We start from the raw sequence: 10110 nt of genomic DNA on the forward strand, positions 1-10110 counted from the left end.
TTAGAGAATGCTATCCTACTAACTCAATTTATTAACTTTATGTAAATTTTATGTTAATTCTATATGAATTTTGCTTGAGTTAGTTTTTATTTAATTCTAAGCTCACTGAATCATCTAGTCAACATTTTTTGAATATCCATTGTTCTGAAAAGGTATAATTGTTATTGCAGAAAAAGCCTACTTGATCATAATAAACACTATATTAAGAGGAAAAAATATCTGATTTAATCATTTCATTAGTGTGACCCTTCATAGATTTATTACATATCTCAAGGATTTAATTCCTTGATTGGTGAAAATAAATAACCTCTAGTACTATATATATAACAGCAGTATGCATTACCATTTTTATTACATATATAGAGCTCAATTTTTCATATCTCTGGTTGTGTATATAGTATATTCACACCAATTTGTATCTTCAGACATGTACTTTGGATAATAATTCCACCATCATTAATTACCCCATGCCCCCTTCCTTCCCTTCCAACCTCTCTGCCCTATCTAGAGTTCTTCTATTCTTTCCATTCTCCTATTCCTATCCCATTATGAATCAGCCTCCTTATATCAAAGAAAACATTTGGCATTTGGTTTTGGGAATTGGCTAACCTCAGTTAGCATTATCTTCTCGAACTCCATCCATTTACCTGCAAATGCAATGATTTTATTCTCTTGTATTGCTGAGTGATATTCCATTGTGTATATATGACACATTTTTTATTCATTCATCTATTGAAAGACATCTAGTTCGTTCCATAATTTAGCTATTGTGAATTGTGCTGCTATAAAAATTGATGTGGCTGTGTCCCTGTAGTATGCTGTTTTTAAGTCCTTTAGGTATAGACCGAGGAGTAGGATAGCTGGGTCAAATGGTGGTTCCATTCTCAGTTTTTCAAGAAATCTCCCTACTGCTTTCCATATTGGCTGCAGCAATTTGCAGTTCCACCAGCAGTGTATGAGTGTACCTTTTTCCCCACATCCTCACCAACATTTATTGTTGTCTTCATAATAGCTGCCTTTCTTACTGGAGTGAGATGAAATCTATTATAGGTTATTCCTTTTGTTTATGAAACAAAAACAAGTTTGATATACAAAGAACGATAATCACTTCTAGATAAGGATAAAACATGAATCTACAGTTATTTATTACCTAATTATAAATAGCCAAAGATAACTTAAAACTGCAGAATATGACTCTGCAGTATTATAAAGCTATCAGCTTAATATACTATGTAAAACAAAAACCAGTCATGAACTTACATTGAAAAAAAACTGAATGAATATTTCATTACCATCTTTGAATAGCTTGAAGGTGAAAAATACACTGAGTAGAACAATGGTAACATTTTCAAAGTGCATACTAAAGAACAACATATTTAATCTCTTGCTATGGTTTGGATGTTGTTTTCCTCCCAGGAGTTCATGTGTTGGGGTTGGTTTGGTCCCAAAGGTGCAATGTTAAGATGTGGTGGAACCTGTAAGAAGACCATTAGGCTTTCATAGAACCATAGGTTTCTCATAGAATCCCAGTTAGTTCTCACGAGAGCATTGACTTTAAATAACAAGAATGGTCACTCTCCTCTCTCTGGTTTTCTGTCATGCCATTTCATCCCTCTCTTTCACAGGTGTTTCTGTCACTGTGATTCCATCCATCAATAGGACTTTACCAGATGCTGAACCTATGATGCTAACCAATATCCAAATTTCAGACTCCACAACTGTGACCCTAATAAATCTTCTTTTTTATATTATCTAGTGAGGTATATTATTATAGCAAAAAAAATGAACTTAAACCATTTATACTATGTGGAAAGAATATGGTGCTTTAACAATTTACTTTTAATAATTTTAATAAACTTGGCAAAATGTTAGTCAATAAGTCCCCAAAATAACTTAAGTGTAAAACTACAATGCTGTATGATAGAGGATTTCTGTCAAGTATGACCCTTAGATGGAAAAATGAACTCATAATTTTAGAAATTCCCATAAAATTTCTATAAAATTATTTTGCCTTGGAAAATAAGTCATATGGAGTTAGTTGGTCAGCCTAGATATAAGTCTACATTTTTTAAAGCTAAGACATATTTAAATTTAGTATTATGTAAATAAAATTAAATAGCTAATTTTGTATTCACACTGTGAAGATAGGTAACATTGGGAAGTTTGGTTTGAATTCTTTCATGTCATGGAGAAGAGAACGCACTTTAAAATGCAAAATTCTCAATTCAGAAGTAAGAATATAGATCTTGAATTTCTATGTGATGCTTTGCAGTTTTGAAAAACCACATTGGAATTTTTCTGTGGGCCAATGAAATGAAGGTGGAGCTTAGCATCAATTAAAGCTAATTCCAAGCAAGAACATTGAACATCACACCTGTGTTGAGCTACACTCATTACAGAAGACAATGAAGCAGCAGAGGATATTATATTAGAATGCAGATGAAAGAATGGAGGAATGAGCATTGCCAACTTTTCCTTTTCCCAATGAACACAATGTTGTGTCTTTTTTTTTGTTTTTGCTTTTTTTCTTGAAATTATATTCAATTAAATCAAGACAACTGTGATCCAACAATAACATATATTTTGAATAAGGCTTGAGTTATTCAAACATATTAATTGTGTATGTTTGTATATTCACATTTTAATTTTCATACAAAAAATTTTTGAATTATAAGTCACCATTCAATGTGAAAGGTCTATTTAGAAAGCTTAGAGTAGTCTCAGTATTCAATTTTCATGGCAAATGTCATTTTCTGTATTTATGGCAAAATGCTAGTACACTGCCCAACTTGTTAAAAATGTAGCTAGCAGATTCACTCTGTTTTAGTTTCAGAAATGTTGCTATATTTGCTTAATGAAATACAGAATCTTATCAAGAAATAATCATGTAATATGATCTTGGTCTCACTTGGATGTTATTTATTAAATTATATTAACTTAATATAATGATGAAAGTGCTGATCTAGTGCCATGAAATAAAAGAATAGACATGCTCTGAATAAAAGAGTTGATTATACCGATCTAAGTACTGGTTAATAAAATAGTTGAGAAGTTATTTCCATTTTATGGTCTGTAAAATTAATTCCTTAACCTTCCAGCTATAATGAAAGATTGCATTTTTAATTTTTCATTATTAATCTACTCTCATAGTTATTATCATGAAATTATATTAAATATTCCCAACCTTTGTTCATTAAAACTTCAATGCAATAACCATTAGTTTTGTTCACTGAATAACAAATAATTCAGAAACCATGTTAAAAGATATTTAAATGCAAATATATGTTAAGTGGACAGGTGATCTGAATTTCTAAAAGTTTTTATTTAAAAATTTGCTTTAATTCAGTTGGAACCAATAGGTCTAAACTGCTTTCCTCTTGGTACATACATGACAAATTAATTAATTAGTATGATTTGTTTTTATTTTCAGCAGATTAAAGCATGTTCCATTTATTTTCTAAAAACCTATATTAATCTTCCATTTAAGAATAACTATGCATGCCACCAGGCAACAGAAACCTAAAAATAAAATAATATATCAGAAGAAAAACAAATATGTGCTTTATGTTAGGCAACTATGTTTGATAAATTTCTTCATATGCAGCAAGAAAACACATTTGTGAATTGGGATATGGATATGAATTTAAGATTAAATCAAATTTCTGCTCATTTTTAATAGAAAAGCTCTTTTTACTAATTTCTATGAAGGGAAAAGCAGTAAAAATAAATGATCAAAAAAGAAACCCCCAAGCTTAAAAACATGTTACAAATCTCATAGGGAAGTTGTATTTTCAAGTAGAAGTCTTCTTTGAGGAAAAAAATGAAAAAAGATTATCCTTATACTACTTCAATTTAGGAAGAAAAGTAGACTACTGCATTAAAATATAATTCAAAATTAAATCCCAAGTAGAGGAAAATGAATCATAGAAATGAGTTAAGTTATAATACATGGAGGATCAAGATGACAATGATTTAAGAAATAATATGTTAATATGAAGGCTCTTATGTGTTCTGATGGCACTGATCATCTTCCAGGACAAATATGCTTATAAATACAAGGCTTAGAAATACATTGTGATAGAAGAAAGCTTAAGTAGCCGAGAAAACATTAAAGAATCAAACTGACAAAGATTATTGGGAAGCGTAGGTGTCCAGGTTTCTCCTGTATATGCTGCTATGTCCTTTTGCCATATACCTTGGAGTAGAAACCTGGATCATATAGTAGATCATTTTTTTCCCTTAGTTTTGGAGGCAATGTATGTTTCTTCACAATATGTTCACTAATTTACATTCTCAAAAAGTGTACAATGATTCAACTTTTTTTCACATTCTAACCAGCATTTATGATTATTGTTATTATTTGTGTTTTTTGAAAGCAACCCTTCTTCCTGGGCTGAGATGATATTTCATTGTGGTATTGGTTTACATTTTACCTGATTGTTAATGATGTAGACTTATGAATTTCTTTTGAGAAGTGTCTTTGCAAATATTTTCCCTGCTTTTCATTGGATTATATTTTATTATTCATGTACTATTCACAATATCTAAGAAATGGAATCAACCTGAATGTCCCTCAGTGGATGAATGGATAAATAAATTGTGTTCATATGTGAATGGATAAATATATTGTGTTCATATATGAACAATGAAATATTATTCAGACCCAAAGAAAGAATAAAATCCTATCATTGGCAGCAAAATGGGTGGAACTAGAGGACATTGTATTAAATGAATGGGCAGACCCAGAAAGATAAATGCCACATGTTTCCTCTCATATATGAATATTAAAAAATGTAAATTTGAGTGAAGAATAGTGATTAAAAAGAATTATGGAAGGTGGAGGAGGAAGAGATAGCCAGAGTTTTGTTAACTAGTATCAAATCAAAATTAGAAGGAGTAAATTATATTGACTTTCTGCACAATGGAATGACTATAGTTCACATTCCATTATCACATGTTTTACGAAGAGTTAGAAGAGAGGAGCTCAGAAGCTCAAACACAAAACAATAATAAGGAAATGGATATAGTAACTTGATAATTGCATACTATTTACATGCATTGCAATATAATACTACACTTCATGTGTACAATTAATAGTTATAAAATTTTTAAAAAAGTTTAAGGAGACAGAATTGTTAACTTCTATTTGCTTGATCATTACATACTCTATACTTGTTATAAATTTTGACTCTCTACCCCATAAATATGTATAGTTAAAACAATAACTAATAAAATGTTTTAAAAAGCTGTTATAACCATTCAAATAAAATATGGTTGCTACTGAACTATATAGCCTTTTATATGGATACAGTGTATTTATGGAATTTTCTCTGTAACTCCTCCCATTCATACCTTGAATCTAGGCTGGTTGTCTTTATTTTAGCTGATTATGGAAGAAATGATTTGCATAAATTCTGACCCCATAGCTCAAAAGGACTTGCAGTTTTTTCTATTGCCTTAATAATTAGTCCTCTACCACATGAACAGGTCTGATAAGCATCCTGCAGCATAATAAATCATATTACTGTGAATAGAACTTTGAGTTATTCAACCTAAAACTCAAGAACTGTGATCAGATTAGTTAGGTCAATATGAAAAGAGTCACTGTTTTAGTCAGTTTTTTTGCTGCTGTGATAAAGGATTTCAGAGGTCTTAGTCCATAGAAAGCTGCCTCCATTCCTCAAGGCTCAAGGTAAGGTAGGAAATGATGCAGAAGAATGTGTCAGAGGGAAACAGCTCACATGATGATCAGGAAGCAGAGAGAGAGAGAGGTGTCCACTTGCAGATACAAATATACAACCCAAAGCCATGCCCCCAAATCCCACCTCCTCCAGGCACACCCTACCAATTCAGTTATCACTCAATTAATCCCTACCAGGGGATTAAATCATTGATTGGGGTAAATTGGATTAAAACTTCTTGGATTATCTCACACATGAGCTTTTAGAGGACAACAACACATCTAAACATTAACAGTTACTCACCATTGCTAAGACATGAAATGGTGAGCCCAGTGAAATAGTTTTGTTTATTCCACTAAGCATTGAAGTGGGTTGTTATATAGAAACAGGGTGCAGAAGACTCATTTCCTCCACTGCATATTGAGGAAGGGAATCAAAGCATCCATCATTCATGAATAAGGAGATACTTATTTCTGGCATTTCATGACTATCCTTATATTTCTCAACAATCTTAGGACATACAAATAAAAGAAAGGTAGGTGCTTCGTGAACGCAGAGTTGAAATTTTTCAGTGGTCATTTAGTGGTCACACTCAAGTGAGTGCTTAATGACATATTTTGTTATATTTAACTCATTATAAAGAAAGATGGAATGCTTGGTATGTTGAATGTGTTTAACTGAAATTGATTATGTATAAGAATGGACAAAGTTAAGGGAATCAACAAGGGAGAGTGAAACACCCAATAGCCAATGAGAGTTAGACTTTCCATTCATAATACCGCAAGAATGAGAGAAGCAGTGTGCCAGGAACACAGGTGAAATTAGTTTCCCAGTATGGGAGATTTGTCTAACTCTACACCCATGCCAAGAAGAGAAAGAGTACTTGACCTTTCCTTTCTTTTGCCTTCTTAGCTCCATATGTTATTTTCTATTGGTTAAACACCATGGAAAACTAAAACACAAAGGAGTCTGTGGTGCAGTATACAGTTTTTAGCATCCTATAACATGATGGTGATGGGTGTGAAGCAGATCAGAGAAATGTGGACATTGATAGGGAACACCAAAGTCAAAAGAGCCAGAAGAATTGTCTATCATGAAGCCAGAGTGTCAGCTCAATAAACTTATTGATTGCTGACTGATCTTATGTATCAGGCATTGCACTAAATATTTTTTGTCCTCTATTATGTTTCAAATTGCTGTAGTTCGGCTCCAGCAAACTAACCGGGGTGGGGGGGGTGGGGTGGGGGGGGTGATGAACAACTTGTGTAGATTGATACAGCAGGAGTGGAAGCCGTTTATTGTAGGAAAGGAGCGGTATGCATACATTCCAAACAGCTTATCTAATTAACATAAACTCGATACAGCAGTCAACCAATAAGGAATTTTTACACTTAATGGCTTGCTGGCCTTACTTCATAAACTATTCCCCCTGGCATTTTGTCAGGCGCCATCCAGACTTGTTTACAGACCCTAACATTTCTCTGGCAAAATGCCAGGTGCCATCCTGACTTGTTTACAGACTCTAACACAAATATGAGGTGTCCTCCAAAAGTTTATGTGTGAGTCAATGCAAAAGGATTTAGTGGTGAAATGATTGGGTTATGAATGTTTTAAATTAATCAGTGCATTAATACCCTGTAGAAATTAATTGGATAGTAACTGTACACAGGTGGGTGTGACTGGAGGAGGTCTTTGGGGGAGTGTCTTTGGGGTTTATACTTTGTCCTTGTTAAATAGAGCTTCTTGGTGGTCAAGTTTTGACCTGCATTTCTCGGCCACATTTTTCTGCCATGTTGCTCTGCCTCACCTCAAACTCCAATATGGAGCTGGATCTCTATGACTGAGATTACTGAGAAACAGTGAGCCCCCAAATAAACTTTTTTTCCTCTAGTTGTTCTTGTCAGGTCTTTTGGTCACAGCAGGAAAAAAAAAGCTGACCAAAACATTCATGTATTCATTAACTTTTCTTTATTATTTTGTGATTGATATTCTTATTATCTATATTCCACAGTTGAAGAGCAATATAGAGATTATCTGAGCACACAGCTCATAGAAGAAACATTGAGGATTCAAAGAAATGATATGTTAGTTTTGTAATATGTGGCTTGATCCCTTCACTGTATTATTTTTAAAAATATTCTTTAAAATGTATACAACAGAAATAAACTTGAAAGATCTGAAAAACCCAATACCACTGAAATTCACTGGAACAAATTAAAGCAGTTTTTCCAAAGGAACTAAAAAAAAGATGAGTTATCTACCTATAATATCTCACAAATATTGAGCAGACTCAGCCAGGAGCAATCTTTAGACATATGTTCATTCAGAAGAGAGGAGATGTTCATGTTCATCCTACATGCTGGATAGTCCATAAGAATCTCCCCTAAAACCTGGAAGCAAACACCAAAGTAATGCTTTATACTATAACTTGTTTAATATATGCCCAGAAGCTGTTCAGTCAGCCAATCACTCACTTGACCTAAAGATGTTGGTTCTCTCTCCTGAGGGGGATCTAAACAAAGTGAATAACTGTATGTGTCAACTATTTCCAAAAAAACTCAACCTAGTAAGCATCCTAATAACTTAAGGTAGATAGGAAAACAGACTGTGTATGATATTACAGGACTATGATTTGCTCCATAAACTTTCAAAAATGTCATGGGTCATAAAGCAAACCATAATCTTAAAAGAAATCATTCTAAATTATTTTGAAATACAATATTACCAAAATAACAATTTACATAAATTCTTGTGATTTAAAATTTATAAGATTTTAAACAACTTGCTCCTAATTATACATTTTGGAGATGGAATTTCAAATTTCTCTGTTAATGGTAATGACATTCTGAATAAGGAAACATATGTAAGAAAATAATCTGCATGTATAAAACATTCTGAAGGTTAAACTATGTTTTTAAAATTATTTCTTAGACCAAAAATAAATACTAATTTGAAGGAAAAGGTCATTTTGGGAGTATTAGGCCTGAGCATATGTGGCAATAACTTATAAATGTTAATAAACTACAGAAATGTAAAGATTTTTACATTCCTAAAATCTAAAAGTTAATAAATCCTCATGAAATGTGAGCTTCTCTTGATCTAGTGGGATATTTTACTTTTTACATTCGGGCATTGTTTCAGTAGAAACTATGAGAAAGAGTGAGCCTATATCTTTAACATAAGTAATTTCTATTTCTTGGTTGTGAACTCTCTTCTTAAATTCAGTGACTGAAAATGAAATAATGGACATTTGCCAACTTCAAAAGTCAAATCAATGAATATTCTGGATAAAATGTACACCTCTGCCTTCCCCTTTTCCAAAATTTAATTCTTAAGAGCATTCTAATATATATTCTAAATGCTTCAGCCACATATAATCATTTTATTCAGATTCGGTCATCTCTACAACTAGTGTGTTAATTCCAGGAGAATAGAAACCAAAGCCTACCTTTTCAATCATTTTGAGCTCATAGCACATGTCAATATCCTTGAATTGGTTAATCAGTATTGATTGGTTATGTGAATGATAGACACTTGGAATGATCATTCCATGATTCAAAAGAGTAGGAGACTAAGGTATACCTGACCTTATTAAAGCTAGAGGGTGTTCAAAATGAGACTGAAGAAAGACCATTCAATAACAGACAGCTATCTCTCCAAACAAATTGTGTCCATGAGAAAAATTTATTCAATAATGACAATAGAACCAAAGTTTACTTCCTTGTCCTTTGTTAGTGATAGAATTAACAAAAGGACAATACACATAAAGAATTTGTGAAGACCTTTGTTAGCAACCATGAGTACAGAATCAATGAACAAATGTCTGCAAGAACTATTCTAGGGGCTGGGGATGTGGCTCAAGCAGTAGCACCCTCACCTGGCATGTGCAGGGCGCTGGGTTCGATCCTCAGCACCACATAAAAATAAAATAAAGATGTTGTGTCCACCAAAAAACTCATTAAAATGAAGAATATGTGATGGAGACCATGCCTCTGAGAAGTTACTGAATAGCATCCCTGTTAAATGATACATGCTACAAGGAAGGAAGACACGAGAAATAATCACAGAGAAAGTATTTTACTACATTTTACATCCAAAGAACACTGTCTAAATCACTAGGATGAATCACCAGCTGGCATTCATTGCAGGCATATACTAGTGAGAACAAATGGAATATAAAATCCTATGAAACATATCTACTGAGGAAACAAGCATTTGAAAAGTTAATGAAAGACAAGTCAACAAGGGAATCATGTAGGCCTACTGAATGTTAATTTAATTACAGAATAGAATATCCCTAAATTTTTAATCATCCTCCAAATGGTAATTAATAATAAAGGCAGTAATAATAATACTCCAAACCCACTTATCATCATTCTATTAAGCACTTCAAGTGTTGTATCATCTTACTTGATCTGACAAAAAAATT

Source organism: Callospermophilus lateralis, unplaced genomic scaffold (assembly GCF_048772815.1).
Source record: "Callospermophilus lateralis isolate mCalLat2 unplaced genomic scaffold, mCalLat2.hap1 Scaffold_329, whole genome shotgun sequence".
NCBI classification, from domain to species: Eukaryota; Metazoa; Chordata; class Mammalia; order Rodentia; family Sciuridae; genus Callospermophilus; species Callospermophilus lateralis.